Below are 16,223 nucleotides of genomic sequence, written 5' to 3' on the forward strand. Positions count from 1 at the left end.
CCCCCCTCAATCTTGCACTCCAGTCCCTGCAGTAGGATGTCCAGGTCCCAGACTGATCTGAACTGACAGGAGACAAAGGTTCCTGGTGCACTGTGCACTCTCTGGGATGTTTCTGTCACAGATGTACCACAGAGAGCAGCCTATCCAGTTGCATCACAGCTTGGTATACGGCCCAACTGCTCTGCCCAAGATTACAAGAAACTACAGAGAGCTGTGAACACACCCCAGTCCATTAGACAAACCAGCTTCCCATCCACTGACCCCATTTACACTTCCGGCTGCCTCAAGAAAACGACCAGCATCATCAAAGGCCCTTTCCATCCCAGTTATATTCTCTTCCATCAGGTGGAAGAAATACAAGTTTGAATACATGTACAAACAGATTCGAGAACAGCTTTCTCCCTGCTGTTATCACACTTCTGAATGGACCTCTCAAATATTGATATCTCTCTTTCTTGCTTTCCCTCTCTCTCTCTCTCTCTCTCTGTCTCTCTCTCTCTGTCTCTCTCTCTATCTCTGTGTCTCTGTCTCTCTCGCTTGCTCTCTGTCTCTCTCTCTCTCTCTGTCTCTCTCTCCCTCTCTCCATACTTGTGTGGCTCTAACACCGTGTTCTGCACCCTCTTCTGCTATCCTGATGCAGTTTATATGGTACGATCTACCTGTATAGCACGCAAAACAACACTTTCATGATATCTCAGTACATGTGACAATAAATCAACTCAGTCAAAGAGGTCCCTTTTGATCGATTGTGGTCACATGTACCGAGATACAGCGAAAAGTGTTGTTTTGTGTGCTGTACAGGCAGATTGTACCATGCACAATGCAACGGGGTAGCGGAACAGAATATGGAACGCTGTGTTGCAGCCAAAGAGAATGTGCAGAGAGACAGAGAGATCACCATTAACGTTTGAGAGGTCTGTTTGAAACCTTGGCATGTTGTTGAAAGAGGGAGGGTCACTGTTGGTCACAGAAGATAAGTATTTGTCAGTCTGTCAGTCAGCTGGGCTTCGCTGGTTCTTTGTGTCTGCCCCAATGAAGCGTGCGGCATTCCCAGGAATGTGAGCTGATCAGGAGCTGCTTCCTCACTGTCGGCAAGCATCAGCTTAGGTGCTTTCCGGATGACCGCCTCTGCATTTGTTGTGAAACAGCGTGGAAAGGCCAGCAGTGGGGACACCGAGGCTTGTGCTAAGAAAGCAGCCTGAATTTGCCAAGGTAATCCTCTCATCACATCACATCACATTACATCAGCTCCTGAGAACACGCACTCATGGTGGGGTCAGAGAGAAAGGGACTGTGTGTCCAGAATTTATAATGATTGAATCACAAATACACAGGGAGGCAAAATCAGCTTGCAGAATTCCACTGCTCTGTTCTCACCTCGATGCTTGGCTCCTGTTCGGCGCATTGAAATTTTTTTCTACTGTATTTTTTGAGCAAAATAATTTCCTCCTCTTGTCCTCTGTCCCCTCTCCTTTGCTGTGGATCCGTTTCTCAGCAGTTCCACAACTCACATGAGTAACAAGTCTTAAGAGGGCAGAGTCGGTGGGCTGTTCAACTGTGGAGGCATCATTGAGGTGATGAGCCGTTTCTGATTGGTTAGTCTTTGGTGACCATCACAAGTTGGCCCTCTGAGGCAGGGAGTGGCAGCCTTCAGTGGAGACCTGATACCATCCAGTGCTGGGACTTTTACATTCTCTCATGGGATTCGGGCCGTTCCAACACTTATTGCCAAGTTACCAAGGTGAGTGGCTTTCTTGAAACCACTGAGGTTGTGCGTTGCCTGCACTCATAATGCTGTTCGGGAACGGGTTTTCGTAAGAAGGGGGAAAGGAACCATTTTGGAGAAGAGAGAGGCCAGAGACGATCTGATCTCCAACACACTGGTGTCCCTGACACACTCCACCACCACCATCTTTAAAAAGATCAGTCATGGGATCTGCATATGCCCCTGGTAAGAGCAGCACTTATTGCCCATCCCTGAACACACTTGAACTGTGTGGCTTGGGGAAGAGCGTTTCAGACCAGCAGCCCCCACCCCCACCCACGCTGTCCCCCACACCTGTAAACCTGAGTTTATCCCCAAATGGCCAAGCTCTTTTGTTTTCTAACAATTGGGATTTGTTCCTGGGTTGTAACGCTGACATTTATTGCCCGTGAGTGACTGCCCTTGGACAGCTGCCAGGGAACCTTCTATAACCAAGGGACCTGTTAAGCCATTTCAGAGGGCAGTGTAAACTCAACTGTGGGTCTGGAGTCACGCATTGGCCAGACAAAGTAAAGATGGCAGATTTCCTTCCTGGAAGGACACCAGTGAAGCAGATGGGTTTTACAATCACCAACGATGATTATATGGTTGCCAGTGTCAATGTTTTTTACATTCCAGATTTACATTACATTCAGATTTCACCATCTGCCACAATGAGTTTGTAACGGTTGTCCCTCGAACATTGACTCGGTCCCATTTGTGATAATGTCACTGGGCTGGGAATCCAGAACCCCACCAGGGACAGGAATTTGAATCCCACCGAGGCAGATTAAATTGGAGTTAACCAAAAACCAGGATTTCAAGGCTGGTGTCATGGTGACCGTGTCAGGTAATCCCATTTGGTTCACTGCTGTCTTCCATCTTTACCTGCACTGGCCCATGTGTGACTCCAGACCTCACAGGCCGAGGAAACTCCCAGCAGTACAGACCGCTATGAATTTCTTCCTTTTTTAAATCCATCCTATTGAAGTTTCCTTCCATCCACCTGATGAGGAGTGACATTCAAGAGCCCCCACCTCTATCTATTTCCCACTCTTCAGACAGCCATACAAATGCACAATGATCGTTTGGCTAGAATGTCCTCTGCTTAGAAAAAACACATGTTGTAAAGAATAGCTCAGTCTGTACCAGAGTACTTGGGACTTCCTCTGTCAACATGACAGTTTCTGGGTTAAAATCCTGGAATTCTCTCCCACGCAGTGCTGTGCCAATCTCCTTACACCACAAGCACGAGGCTCAAGCAGGCACTCACCACCATTACCATCTCCTTCAGGGCAGCTAGGATAGGGGAATAAATGTTGACCCACCTAGCAAAACCCATGTGCCATGAATGAATAAAACACAATATCAAACTCTTACACTCTTTCCCCCCCATCTCTCCGCAGATCAATTAAAGAATTTGGATGCAGATGATTGAACGTGGTTGTCTTTGGATGCCTGGGGATCTGGAGAAAGGATGGGTGGATCGAGTTGAGATACAGAAGAGCCAAAAGCTGGATGAATGGTGCACTGATGCTGAAGGTCTGAGTGCCCCTGGTTACTGTTTAACTGCAACAGGACGTCTGAAGCTTGCAGCTCCCGGGGCCAGAGACAACTCCATTGAGATTATTCAACCAGGAAACGCCCACAATGTCAAGAGAAAGATGCTCACTCTGGGAGAGGTCGCTGAAGTGAACAAAGACATCAGTTAATTAGTTAAGATAGCAGCAGACTCCCGTAAGTAGTGTGTTCACTGTCAGGATAAATTATGACTGTCATGAACTCAGTGCACAAGTGAATACCTGTTTTGTGTTACAGATCTCTTCACTCTCTTAAAATTGACTTCAAAGGCGGCTGACAGTGCAAGACCTAGTCACAGACAGGCTCTTTCTGTAAACAGCTGTAATGACCTCTGGAAGCTCTGAGTCAACTTTACCTCCAGAATCCTTAGGCTGGTGTAACTCAGGTTTGTGTGTATGCGTGCGCGTAGCCCCTTGGATCAAACCCCCTTTCGTGTTGTTGCTGCGCCTGAAAATTCATTGATGCTGAACTTGGTGTGAAACCTATTGTGTTTTCAATGCTTCACTTTCACTGTAAAGCGAATCCCTATCCTATGTGTGGCTATTTCAGTGCTCTATCCCCAGTAAGTCACAAGTTTCTCCATGTTTGGTGGAAGCCTCTGTGAAGAAGGGGTTAATTTTAGTGTTGCATTCTCCTCAAAGATATTTTCTTCCCTCCTCCTGTGAGTTTCCTTTTCCTGAGGAAATGTTTCAGACGCTTGTTGTTTCCAAATGGGGTTTGTTGACCAAGTGCTCATCTGGCCACTGGGTATTTCAGGATGGAGGGCTGCCTGAAAAGAGGATGATTGTCAGCTTTTATCTCCAAACTACACCATCAGAATGGTCTAAAACTTGGAATGTGTCTCTGCCTGTCGGGAAGGTGCTGAGGCTCTTCTGGAATATCTGTGCTTTACATGGGGCCATGCCTGAGGCCAATGAGCTAATTCCAACACGAACCTGCCCCCAGTTGAAGGGCTACTGTAACCCTAGGATAGACTGCTTGCGTTTCATACTCCGAGCAGAGCAAACCTGAACAATGGAGCCTCCCTGGCCATTCAGACTCTGCAGTGCACAGGGCCCTCCACTTGGTAGGTGCTTGTTCTCTGTGCCAGCATCAGGCAGCTGTGACCTGAGCACTGAAATGTTTTCAGCAGATCCTGTTCACAGCAGTTCAGAACAAGGAGATGGCTCTTTGGACAAAAGTGCAGGGAGGATGGTTCCCCTGGGTGGGGGCAGTCTGGAACCATGAGACACAGTCTCAGGGACATTCAGGGGAGAACATTTCAGACTGAGATCAGGAAACATTTCCTCACGCAGAGGTTGGTGGAGGATGGGGACATCGAGTATATTCAAACAAAAGGGGGAGAGAGAAAGGTTTTGGATATTTTGGGCATCATGGGGCCTGGGGAGAAAGCAGGAACATGGCTCCAAGATAGACAATTACCCATAATCACATTGAATGGTGGGGCAGGCTTGAAGAGCCAAATGGAGGTGATACATTTTGGAAGATCCAATTCAAGAGTGAACTATATGGTAAATGGAAAGCCCTGGGGAAAATTGATGCACAGAGAGATCTGGCTGTTCAGGTCCATTGTACCCTGAAGGTGGCAATGCAGGTCGATAGCGTGGTCAAGAAGGCATACAGTATGCTTTCCTTCATTGGGCGGGATATTGAGTACAAGAGTTGGCAGGTCGTATTACCGTTGTATAAGACTTTGGTTCGACCACATTTGGAATACTGCGTACAGTTCTGGTCACCACATTACCAAAAGGATGTGAATGCTTTGGAGAGGGTGCAGAGGAGGTTCACCAGGATGTTGCCTGGTATGGAGGGTGCTAGCTATGAAGAGAGGTTGAATAGATTAGGATTATTTTCATTAGAAAGACAGAGGTTGAGGGGGCACCTGATTGAGGTCTACAAAATCGTGAGGGGTTTAGACAGGGTGGATAGCAAGAAGCATTTTCCCAGAGTGGGGGACTCAATTACTAGGGGTCATGAGTTCAAAGAGAGAGGAGGAAAGTTTAAGGGAGATATGCATGGAAAGTTCTTTACGCAGAGGGCGGTGGGTGCCTGGAACGCATTGCCAGCGGAGGTGGTAGAGGCGGGCATGATAGTATCATTTAAGACGTATCTGGACAGCCAGGGAGCAGAGGGATACAGATCCTTGGAGAACAGGCAACAGGTTTAGATAGAGGATCTAGATTGGCGCAGGCTTGGAGGGCCAAAGGGCCTATTCCTGTGCTGTAATTTTCTTTGTTCTTTGTCCTGTTGCTAGATTGTAAAAACGTCTTCATTCAGAGGACGGTGAACCTTCAGAGTAGCCCACCTGAGCAGAAGCTGAGTCACATCAAAACATAGGAGCAAGAGGAGGCCATTCAGCCCTTCGAGCCTGCTCCACCATTCTTCACAATCTTGCCTCATTGTCCAACTCCACAGCCTAATCCTACTTTCTCCCCATATCCTTTCATCCCATTTGCACCAAGTGCTATATCTAGTCACCTCTTGAATACATTCAATGTTTTGGCATCAACTACTTCCTGTGGTAGTGAATTCCACAGGCTCACTGCTCTTTGGGTGAAGAAATGTCGCCTCATCTCCATCCAAAGTGGTCCACCCCGAATCCTCAGACTGTGACCCCTGGTTCTAGACACACCCACCAGCGGGAGCATCCTCCCTGCATCTACCCTGTCCGGTCTTGTTCGAATTTTTTATAATATTCTATGAGATCCCCCATCACTCGTTTGAACTCTAGTGAAAACAATCCCATCCTGGTCAATCCTCCTCATACATTAGACCCACCATCCCCAGAATCAGCCTGGTAAATCTTCGCTGCAATCCCTCAAGGGCACGAGCATCTTTCCTCAGAAAAGGGGAGCAAAACTGTACACAATATTCCAGGTGTGGTCTGTCCGAGGCCCTGAATAACAGCAACAACACATCCCTGCTCCTGTTCTCAAAACCTCTCGCAATGAAGACCAACATACCATTTGCCTTCTTTACCGTCTGCTGCACCTGCATGCTTACCTTCAGCAACTGGTGCACAAGGACACCCAGGTCCCACTGCACACTCCCCTCTCCCAATTTACAGCCATTCAGGTAGCCGCCTTGCCGCCTTGTTTCTGCTTCCAAAGTGAATAACTTCACATTTATCCAAATTAAACTATATCTGCCATTGATTTGATCACTCACCCAATCTATCTAAATCATGTTGAAGGATCTCTGCATCCTCAGCACAGTTCACCGTCCCACCCAACTTCTAATCATCTGCAAACTTTGAGACATTACATTTTGTTCCCTCATCTAAATCGTTAATATATATTGTGAATAGCTGGGGTCCCAGCACCAATCCCTGTGACACCCCACGAGTTACTGCCTGCCAATTTGAAAAGGACCCATTAATTTATACGCTTCGTTTCCTCTCTGCCAATCAGCTTCCTATCCATCTCGCTACACTTCCCCCAATCCTATGAGCTTTAATCTTGCACATTAATCCCTTATGTGGGACTTTGTCAAATGCTTTCTGAAAGTCTAAATATTTTACATCGATTGGCTCCCCCTTGTCAACTCTACTTGTGACATCTTCATGAAGTTAGGGTTAGGGTTAGTTAAGTCAGGAAATATTATCAAAGAAAAAGAGACAGCCTATGAAGTGGCCAAGAGCACTGGGAAATCAGAAGATTAGGAAGGCTACAAAAACAAACAGAGGATAACAAAGAGAGCAACAAGGAAGGAGGATCAAATGTGAAGGAAGGCTAGCTAGTAATATTAGAAATGATAGTAAAAGCTTCTTTCAATAAATAAGAAACAAACGAGAGGCAAAAGTAGACATTGGGCCGCTCCAAATTGATGCTGGAAGGCTAGTGATGGGAGATAAGGAAATAGCTGAAGAACTTAACAAGTACTTTGCGTCAGCCTTCACAGTGGAAGACATGAGTAGTATGCCAACAATTAGGGAGAGCCAGGGGGCAGAGTTGAGCATGGTAGGCATTACAAAAGAGAAAGTGCTAGAAAAGCTAAAGGGTCTAAAAATTGATAAATCTCCTGGCCCCGATGGGCTACGTCCTAGAGTTCTGAGGGAGGTGGCTGAGGAAGTAGTGGAGGCTTTGGTTGTGATCTTTCAAAAGTCACTGGAGTTAGGGAAAGTCCCAGATGATTGCAAAATTGCTGTTGTAACCCCCTTGTTTAAGAAAGGATCAAGGCAAAAGATGGAAAATTATAGGCCAATTAGCCTAACCTCGGTAGTTGGTAAGATTCTAGAACCTATTGTCAAGGATGAGATTTCTAAATTCCTGGAAGTGCAGGATCAGATTAAAACAAGTCAGCATGGATTTAGTAAGGGGAGGTCGTGCCTGACAAACCTGTTAGAATTCTTTGAAGAGGAACAAGTATGTTAGACCAGGGAAACCCAGTAGATGTTATCTATCTAGACTTCCAAAAGGCCTTTGATACAGTGCCTCACGGGAGGCTGATGAGCAAGGTGAGAGCCCATGGTGTTCGAGGTGAGCTACTGGCTTGGATTGAGGATTGGCTGTCTGACAGAAGGCAGAGAGTTGGGATAAAAGGCTGTTTCTCGGAATGGCAACCGGTGACGAGTGGTGTCCCGCAGTGTTCAGTGTTGGGGCCACAGCTGTTCACCTTATATATTTATGATCTGGATGAAGGGACTGGGGGCATTCTGGCGAAGTTTGCCAATGATACAAAGATAGGTGGACAGGCAGGTAGTACTGAGGAGGTGGGGAAGCTGCAGAAAGATTTAGACAGTTTAGGAGAGTGGTCCAGGAAATGGCTGATGAAATTCAATGTGAGTAAATGTGAGGTTTTGCACTTTGGAAAAAAGAATACAGGCATGGACTATTTTCTAAATGGTGAGAAAATTTGCAAATCAGAGGTGCAAAGGGATCTGGGAGTGTTGGTCCAGGGTTCTCTAAAAGTTAACTTGCAGGTAGAGTCCGTAATTAAGAAAGCGAATGTAATGTTGTTGTTTATCTCAAGAGGGTTGGAATATAAAAGCAGCGATGTGCTTCTGAGGCTTTATAAGGCTCTAGTTTAGAACACTGTGTCCAATTTTGGGCCCCACACCTCAGGAAGGACATACTAGCCCTGGAGCGTGTCCAGCGGAGATTCACACGGATGATCCCTGGAATGGTAGGTTTAGCGTATGATGAAAGGCTAAGGATCCTGGGATTGTACTCATTAGCATTTAGAAGGTTGAGGCGGGGAGACTAGGACCCGTGGACACAGCCTTAAAATTAGAGGGGGTAAATTTAAAACTGAAATGAGACGACGTTTCTTCAGCCAGAGAGTGGTGGGCTTGTGGAATTCATTGCTGCAGAGTGCAGTGGAGGCCGGGACGTTGGATGCCTTCAAGGCAGAGATCGACAAATTCTTGATCTCAAAAGGAATCAAGGGCTACGAGGAGAGTGCAGGGAAGCGGTGTTGAAATGCCCATCAGCCATGATTTAAATGGCGGAGTGGACTTGATGGGCCGAATGGCCTTACTTCCACTCCTATGTCTTATGGTCTAAGTTCCAACAGGTTTGTCAAGCATGATTTCCCCTTCATAAATCTATACTGACTCTGTCTGACCCTGCCACTACTTTCTAAATGCTCTGTTTTAAAATCCTTGACGATGGATTCGAGAGAGATCCCCGATAGCGATCTTCGACTCGCTGGTCTATAATTTCCTGTTTTTCTGTCTCCCTTCCTTTTTGAATATTGGAGTGACATTAGCCAGTCTCCAATCTGCAGGACTGTTCCAGAGTCTATAGAATCCTGAAAGATGACCTCCAATGCATCTACTGTTTTTAGAGTTACTTCCTGAAGTACTCTGGGATGTAGATTATCAGGCCCTGGGAATTTATCAGCCTTCAATCCCAGCAACTTTCCCTGCACCATTTCTCTATTAATATCGATCCCCATCACCTCTGCCCTCTCACTAAATCTTGCATTCTCCAACATTTCTGATGTCTAATTTATGTCTTCTTCTGTGTAGGCAGAATCAAAGAATGTATTTAGTTGCTCAGCCATTTCTTTGTCCCCTAATGTACATTCCTCCGTTTTCTGTCTGTAGGAAACCTACATTTGTTTTTACTAATCTCTTTCTCTTCACAAACCTGTAGAAACTCAGTGTCAGTGTCCCCTGCAAGCTTACTTTCGTACTGTATTTTTGCAACTCCTAATCAATTCCTTTTTTGTGAATTCTAAACTGCTGCCAGTCCTCAGACATATTATTTTTCTTGACTATTCTGAATGCTTCTTCCTTAGAATCAGATCCTATCTTAATTTCCTTTGTAAGCCATGGATTGGCCCTCTTAGTGATTGTGCCAGACAGGAATAAACAGTTGTTGCAGTTTCCCCATTCAGGATTGGAATTGTGGTGTGTAAAGGGAATGAGGAAGTGGTAGAGGTGGGCACAGTTATAACTTCAAAAGACATTTGGACAGCTACGTGGAAAAGTAAAGTCTTGAGGGGTATGGGCCAAACACAGGCAGGTGGGGCTAGTTTAGTTTGGGGAATGGACAAATTCGACTGATGGGTCTGTATCCATGCTGCATGACTCTGTTTACTCGGGTGGGAAAGAGAGCAGGGGTATGGGGTGGGAGGAGTAGGGTGTCTCATTATATTGCCCTGGGGCCGGGCCCAGGTTCTGCTGACTGAAGGAGACGAGCCCGTGGGTTTTCCATGTGTCAGAAAGGTGGAAGCACTGCTTGGAGAGAAAGAGTGAGCAGGAGGTCAGGCTTTGTTCTCATCACTGTGATTAAACAAGGTTTGATTCCTGACTCTGTCCCTGCACAACCTGTCTCCCAGCTGAGGGAGGGAGAGAGAGCGGGGGGTGGGGGGGGATGGTTGGAGAGAGAGAGAGAGAGAGAGAGAGAGAGAGAGAGAGACTCACAGCACTGAGAATTTACAGATGTTAAAGCAATTCAGATTGCTGCAAGTGTGCCGCAAATTATTGCAAACCTTTTCATCAGTGTTAATGATAAAAATGGGAGGGAGTTTGGATTGAAATCTCCTTGTGACAGAGATGATGGGTACAGCTGCTGGCAGAACCAGTTGCCTCTATTTGGAAACAACAACAGAAGTTACTAGAAAAGCTCTGTTTGGAACTGTCTGTCAATCTTGTTTCTAGTTACCCCTGGATTGCTCTGTTTTGAGTTCAACAAGTTGTTTCATGCCTAAGATGGGAGATTGTGGAGAGCTGATCTTTTCTTGAAGAAAACTTGCTTTTTCTTCATGGGTGGCAAACTGGCTCAGTGGTTAGCGCTGCTGCCTCACAGTGCCAGGGACCCAATTTGACCCCAGCCTCGGGCGACTGTCTGTGTGGAGTTTGCACGTTCTCCCCGTGTCTGCCTGGGTTTCCTCCCACAGTCCGAAGACGTGCAGGTTAGGATGGATTGGCCACAGGAAATGCGGGCTGACAGAGATGGGACTGGCTGGATGCTCTTCAGATGGCCAGTATGGGCTCGATGGACTGAATGGCCTACTTGCACATTGTGGGGATTTAATGATTCTGTTCTTGTTCACGTGTACCACAGCTAGGATCTGCTCAGATGTGGAACAAGACCAGGAATTATCTCCCAAGCCTTGTTTCCTGCACACTGTGCCTCAACATTTCACCACAAGCGCTGACAGATACTGAGCAAGCTCTGGGTAATCAGTAACTCCTCCTGCTCTGACACTATCTCCTAGCAGGTCTGCAAGGGCTGAGAAGGTGATAACATCTCCTCAGTATCACTTGAACAATCATGATGAGATGATCGCTCATTAATCTCATCAAGTCTGGTTCGCCCTGTGAGTGGTGAACCTGCTCCCTCATCGTGCCAATGAATAGTTTTCGCAAGTTTAACAGCAAGCCAGCTAACACACGAGGGAGAAGGGGATGGAAGAAATGGTGAGAGGGTGAACTGGAGAGTTGTGAGGTGAGGGGAGCTTTATATGGACATAAACACCAGCACAGTCAAGTCGAGTTGAATGGCCTGTTTTTGTGTTTGATGGAACTTGCACTGTTCCAGTTTGAGGATGGCATGTGAACCTTCACCTGCTTGGCTCAAGTTGCTGCCTAAGGTCTGGTTGGTTGCAGACCTGATAAATCTCATGACATACAGCTTTGTGTAGCATGCGATAACCCTATCGACTCCTGTACAGTGTTGGAGGTGTCTTTGTGGATGGAATTAGAACGGTCAATCCTGCCCAGTGTATGTGGAAGATGTTGCATGTGGACTCTTTCTATGGATAAATTGGCTGCTATATTTGCTGACGTGACAATAACTGTATTTTATAGTTGCTTCTTCGTGTACACAAGGTCGAAGAGATCGATCTGCAGATGAGCCCTGTTTTCAATCCATTTTTGGATGGTTTTCCGGAACTTGCTATAGCTCTGGCAGATCAGGCTGAACAACAGTGTTTGAAGTCAATCATTTTGATGGCTTGCTAATTTTCTTGTTTCTTTGTGTAGCAGGGTGTCATTCTGTCTGGTTTTTAGTTGAAAACATGCATTCCTCATTTTGGAGATAGTAGGAACTGCAGGTGTTGGAGAATCTGAGATAACACAGTGTGGAGCTGGATGAACACAGCAGGGCAAGCAGCATCAGAGGAGCAGGAAAACTGACGTTTCGGGTCTAGACCCTTCTTCAGAAATGGGGGAGGGGAAGGGGACTCAAATAAATAGTGGGGGGGGGGGGGCAGGCGGATGGAAGATGGATAAAGGAGCAGATAGGTGGAGGGGTCAGGGAGGTGGGGATGGAGCCAGTAAAGGTGAGTGTAGGTGGGGAGTTTAGATGGGGGTAGGTCGGTCAAGGGAAGATGGACAAGTCAAGGACGCAGGGACAAGCTGGGCTGGTTTTAGGACGCGGTAGTGGGAGAGGAGATTTTGAAGCTCGTGAAGTCCACATTGATACCATTGGGCTGCAGGGTTCCCGAGTGAAATATGAGGCGCTGTTCCTGCAACCTTCGGGTGGCATCATTGTGGCACTGCAGGAAGCCCAGGATGGACATGTCGTCCAAGGAGTGGGAGTGGGAGTTGAAGTAGCTCCCGGGTGGGAGGTGCATTTGTTTGTCCTGAGCCAAGGGTAGGTGTTCTGCAGAGCAGCCCCCAAGCCTCCGCTTGGTTTCCCCAATGTAGAGGAGGCCACAACGGGTACAGTGGATACAGTATACCACATTAGCAGATGTGACATTGAACATCTGTTTAATGAGGAAGGTTTTAGTGGGGCCTGGGATGAGGGTGAGGGGTGAGGTGTAGGGGCAGGTGTAGCACTTCCTGCAGTTGCAGGGAAAAGTGTCAGGGGTGGTGGGACTGGTGGGGAAGGTGGAGGTTTATACGTTGTTGGGGGTGTGTCTGTCTGGTGTAGCTGTTGACAAGATCTGTCCTTTTACACTGTCAACAGCACCCAGTTCCTGCTGGTGCACTGTGTCTGGTCTCTGGGTTTGCAATTGGCAGGGCTTCACTTGGTCAATCTGTTCTGTACAATTTGGGCAAAGAAGTGGCAGATGGAATTCAACCCAGAAAAGTGTCAAGTGATTCATTTGGAAGGTCGGATTTGAATGGAGAATATAAGGTTAATGGCAGGATCCTCAGCAGTATGGAGGAACAGATGGATCTTGGGGTCTACATCCATAGATCCCTCTAAGTTATTGCCAAGTTTATAGGATGGTAAAGAAGGTGTATGGTGTGTTGGCTTTCATTGGCAGGGGAATTGAGTTTAAGAGCTGTAAGGATACACTGCAGCTCTATAAAACTCTGGTGAAACCACAGTTGGGATATTGTGTTCAGTTCTGGTCACCTCATTGTCGGAAAGATATGGATGCTTTAGAGAGGGTACAGAGGAGATTTACCAGGATGCTGCCTGGAATAGAAGGCAGGTCTTATGAGGAAAGCTACGGCTTTTCTCATTGGAGTGAAGAAGGATGAGAGATGACTTGATAGAGGTGTAGAAGATGATGAGAGGCATAGATAGTAAGAGACTTTTTCCCAGGGCGGAAATGATTATTACGAGGGGGCATAATTTTAAGGAGATTGAAGGAAGATATAGGGGAGATGTCAGAGGTAGGTTCTTCACAAAGAGTGTTGGGTGTGTGGAATGTGCTGCGGCAGTGGTAGTGGAGTCAGATACTTTAGAGACTTTTAAGCGACTCTTGGATAGGCACGTGGAGGATAGTAAAATGTAGGGTGTGCAGGGTAGATTGATATTAGTAGGATATTTGGTTGGTACAACATTGTGGGCTGGAGGGCCTGTACTGTTCTTTGTTCTATACCCAGCATCCTTTGCTGTTTGGCCAAGTTGGAAATCTACTTGTGTCTCAGCAGCCATGAGGCTGCAATATCAGTCAATGAAAACATTCACATGAGGCTTTGTGTTCTTTTAACAAGAGAACACAATTGTCAAATTGTGAACAAGTGCACTTAAAATCTTCAATTTTGAAAGAGAAGAGAGTTGGAGAGGTGCAGGGTTAGGAAATCAGCATTTCTACCTGGATACAAGGTCCATATGATTCACATTGCTGTGGTGATGGGCTTGGATGGAGAAGGATTTCTGAGATCCCCTCAAAATCACTCAGACACGTGCAGTCTGCAAAGGTGATCTGCACAGATCAAGCCTCTGTGTGGTTGACCATGTAGCAATGTGGGTGGGAGCCACATGCTTTGCTTGTAAATGCTAAATTCATTTCAAAGTTAAAGAGAGGCTGAAAGATTTGCCCAGCTGAAGCTATGGTAGAATCTGTAGGGATTCACTGACCATGAAAGATGGTTCTTGGGTTAAATGTTAGCAGGCTGAGAAAGGAAAGAAAAAGAAATAAACTTCAGGAGCCAGCAGTCTCTGGCTCAGGGATAAGTGCAAGTCTGTTGAAAGGATGCTGTAAATTATAATTGTGAAGTGGAATTTCCAGATGTATCAAACGTTAAAAGGTCAGGTTACGTAGTTTAATGTCCAAACTGCTGCCTAAAATAATGCTTGGTCAATGTTTTAATGTTTGTTTCTTGCCTTCAATGACTGACAGTGCAAGATCCTATTGTGCTCTCCCTTTAGCCATTCACTGGAAGTTCACATTTATTTGTCTAAACAAGGAACAGTCTTGATGGAGGTGGTAGAAACATGCTAATAGTGCTCTTGGGAGAAAAACATCCCTTGGACATTACGTGCAATTTTTTTTTGACCAAAGTCTGAGGACATCAGTGCGTATTTGAGCTCGAATCTATACCTGTGTACGGTCAGGACTGTGTTCTCCATGACTTTGCTGACAGTCACCCCTTTGTTTCAGGTGCCATAGACTGGCTCTTGACTATGTTGTTTTAACATTTATCCACGGATTAATAGAACTCCCCCTCTTCATAGACGATTGCCTGCCTCGGTGTTTTTTCAGTGGTCAAGCCCGCTGGCACAGTTTAAATGCCACAGTATTGGAGGTGATCCCCTTGTGGATGGTATAAGAACTGTGAAGCCTGTCCAGTGTATGAAGAAGATCCTCTGTATAAACTGTCTGCTGTGTTTGCTGATGTGACAGTGACCGTTTCTTACACTGTGTCTCAGCTCTGCGATATGTTTAAGGATTTCCAGAGGATGTGTAATGTGCTACATAAATGCAAGTTCTTCCACTCATTCTACCTTTCAGTTTCACCTAGATAGTGGTTATAAGAACTTTGAGAAGCTATTTCTGAGTGGTATTGTTGGAAAATGTCTAAATTAATTTGTTTTTGTGATGAGCTGTTGGGGAACAGGAACTAGAACATAGTTACTAATCTGGAACTAATTGCTGTTCTTTAAACATCAGGCAAACATGAATGTTCTGAACTAAGTATGATGTTTTCTTTCAGAACTTCAGAAACAGCCAGTAGACCATTTGGCCCATTGGACACTCTAGTGGTGGCAAAAACAGACATTGCTTGAAAAAAACTTGAGGAAAGGTCACTGGATCCAGATGTTAACTCTGCTTTCTCTCTATAGGTGATGTCATCCCTGCTGAGTTTCTCCAGCAACTTCTGTCTTAATTTCTGATTTCCAACATCCACAGTTTATATGTATGAAACGGGCTTGATCATAGCTGACGTTTCAGCTCAGTTCCTTTGGTGTGCAAAGATCGAGCAATCTCAGCTTTCAATATATTCAACAAGTGACATTGAAACCTCCAGGCTGCAGAATTCCAAAGATCCAAAATCCTCCCTGTCTCCTCAGCTCAATCCTTAATGGTCAGCCTGACTCTCCATCCTGTTAATTTCACTGCCTCTCAGGACCAACCTTTCTCAGCCCCTTCAGGGTCTTCTATGTTTCAATTAGATCACCTCCTGTTGTTCAAGACTTCCTGGAGAACACTGACCCAATGTATTCAGCCTCTGGGCAAATCATTTGTTTGAAACTTTGTCGAATCACCTCAAAGGCAAACATGAGACCAAGGGGAACCAAACTGTCCACATCATTCTGAGTGTGATTTTCATGCAGCCCTGCAAGATGTCTCTACTCCAACCCTGCCTGCAATAAAGGCTCATCTACCAGCAGCCTTCCTGTTGCTTGCTGTACCCATCTGCTAACTTTCATGGTGTGATCAAAGATAAAAGGGACCTAAGGGGCTTTTTCATGCAGACGGTGGTGCGTGTATGGAATGAGCTGCCAGAGGAAGTGGTGGAGGCTAGTACAGTTGCAGCATTTGAAAAGGCATCTGGATGGGTACATTAATAGGAAGGGTTTCACGCGATATGGGCCAAATGCTAGCAAACGCAACTGGATTAATTCAGGATAGCTGGTTGGCATGGATGAGTCAAACTGAAGGGTCTGTTTTTGTGCTGTACAGCTCTCTGACTCTATGTATCTCTGCACATACAAAAGAAATATCATTTCTGAAAATTGGATTTTCAAATACCTGGCAGATAGGTGATAGTTACTTCTGCAAAAGGTCGTTTTTTTTTGTTCTGAAAGCACTCTGCCAC

The 16,223-nt window shown here is 46.0% G+C and overlaps 1 long non-coding RNA gene across 1 annotated transcript; it reads left to right on the forward strand.

The window, feature by feature from the left end:
• The first annotated feature begins 1,439 nt into the window (after positions 1-1,439).
• Positions 1,440-15,899, forward strand: LOC125447934 (uncharacterized). Its single transcript, XR_007246628.2, has 4 exons — positions 1,440-1,741; positions 3,151-3,481; positions 3,563-3,710; positions 15,117-15,899. It is a non-coding gene; the product is annotated as an uncharacterized LOC125447934 (long non-coding RNA).
• The last annotated feature ends 324 nt before the right edge of the window (positions 15,900-16,223 follow it).

The sequence above is a fragment of the Stegostoma tigrinum genome, chromosome 40, assembly GCF_030684315.1.
Source record: "Stegostoma tigrinum isolate sSteTig4 chromosome 40, sSteTig4.hap1, whole genome shotgun sequence".
Lineage (NCBI taxonomy): Eukaryota > Metazoa > Chordata > Chondrichthyes > Orectolobiformes > Stegostomatidae > Stegostoma > Stegostoma tigrinum.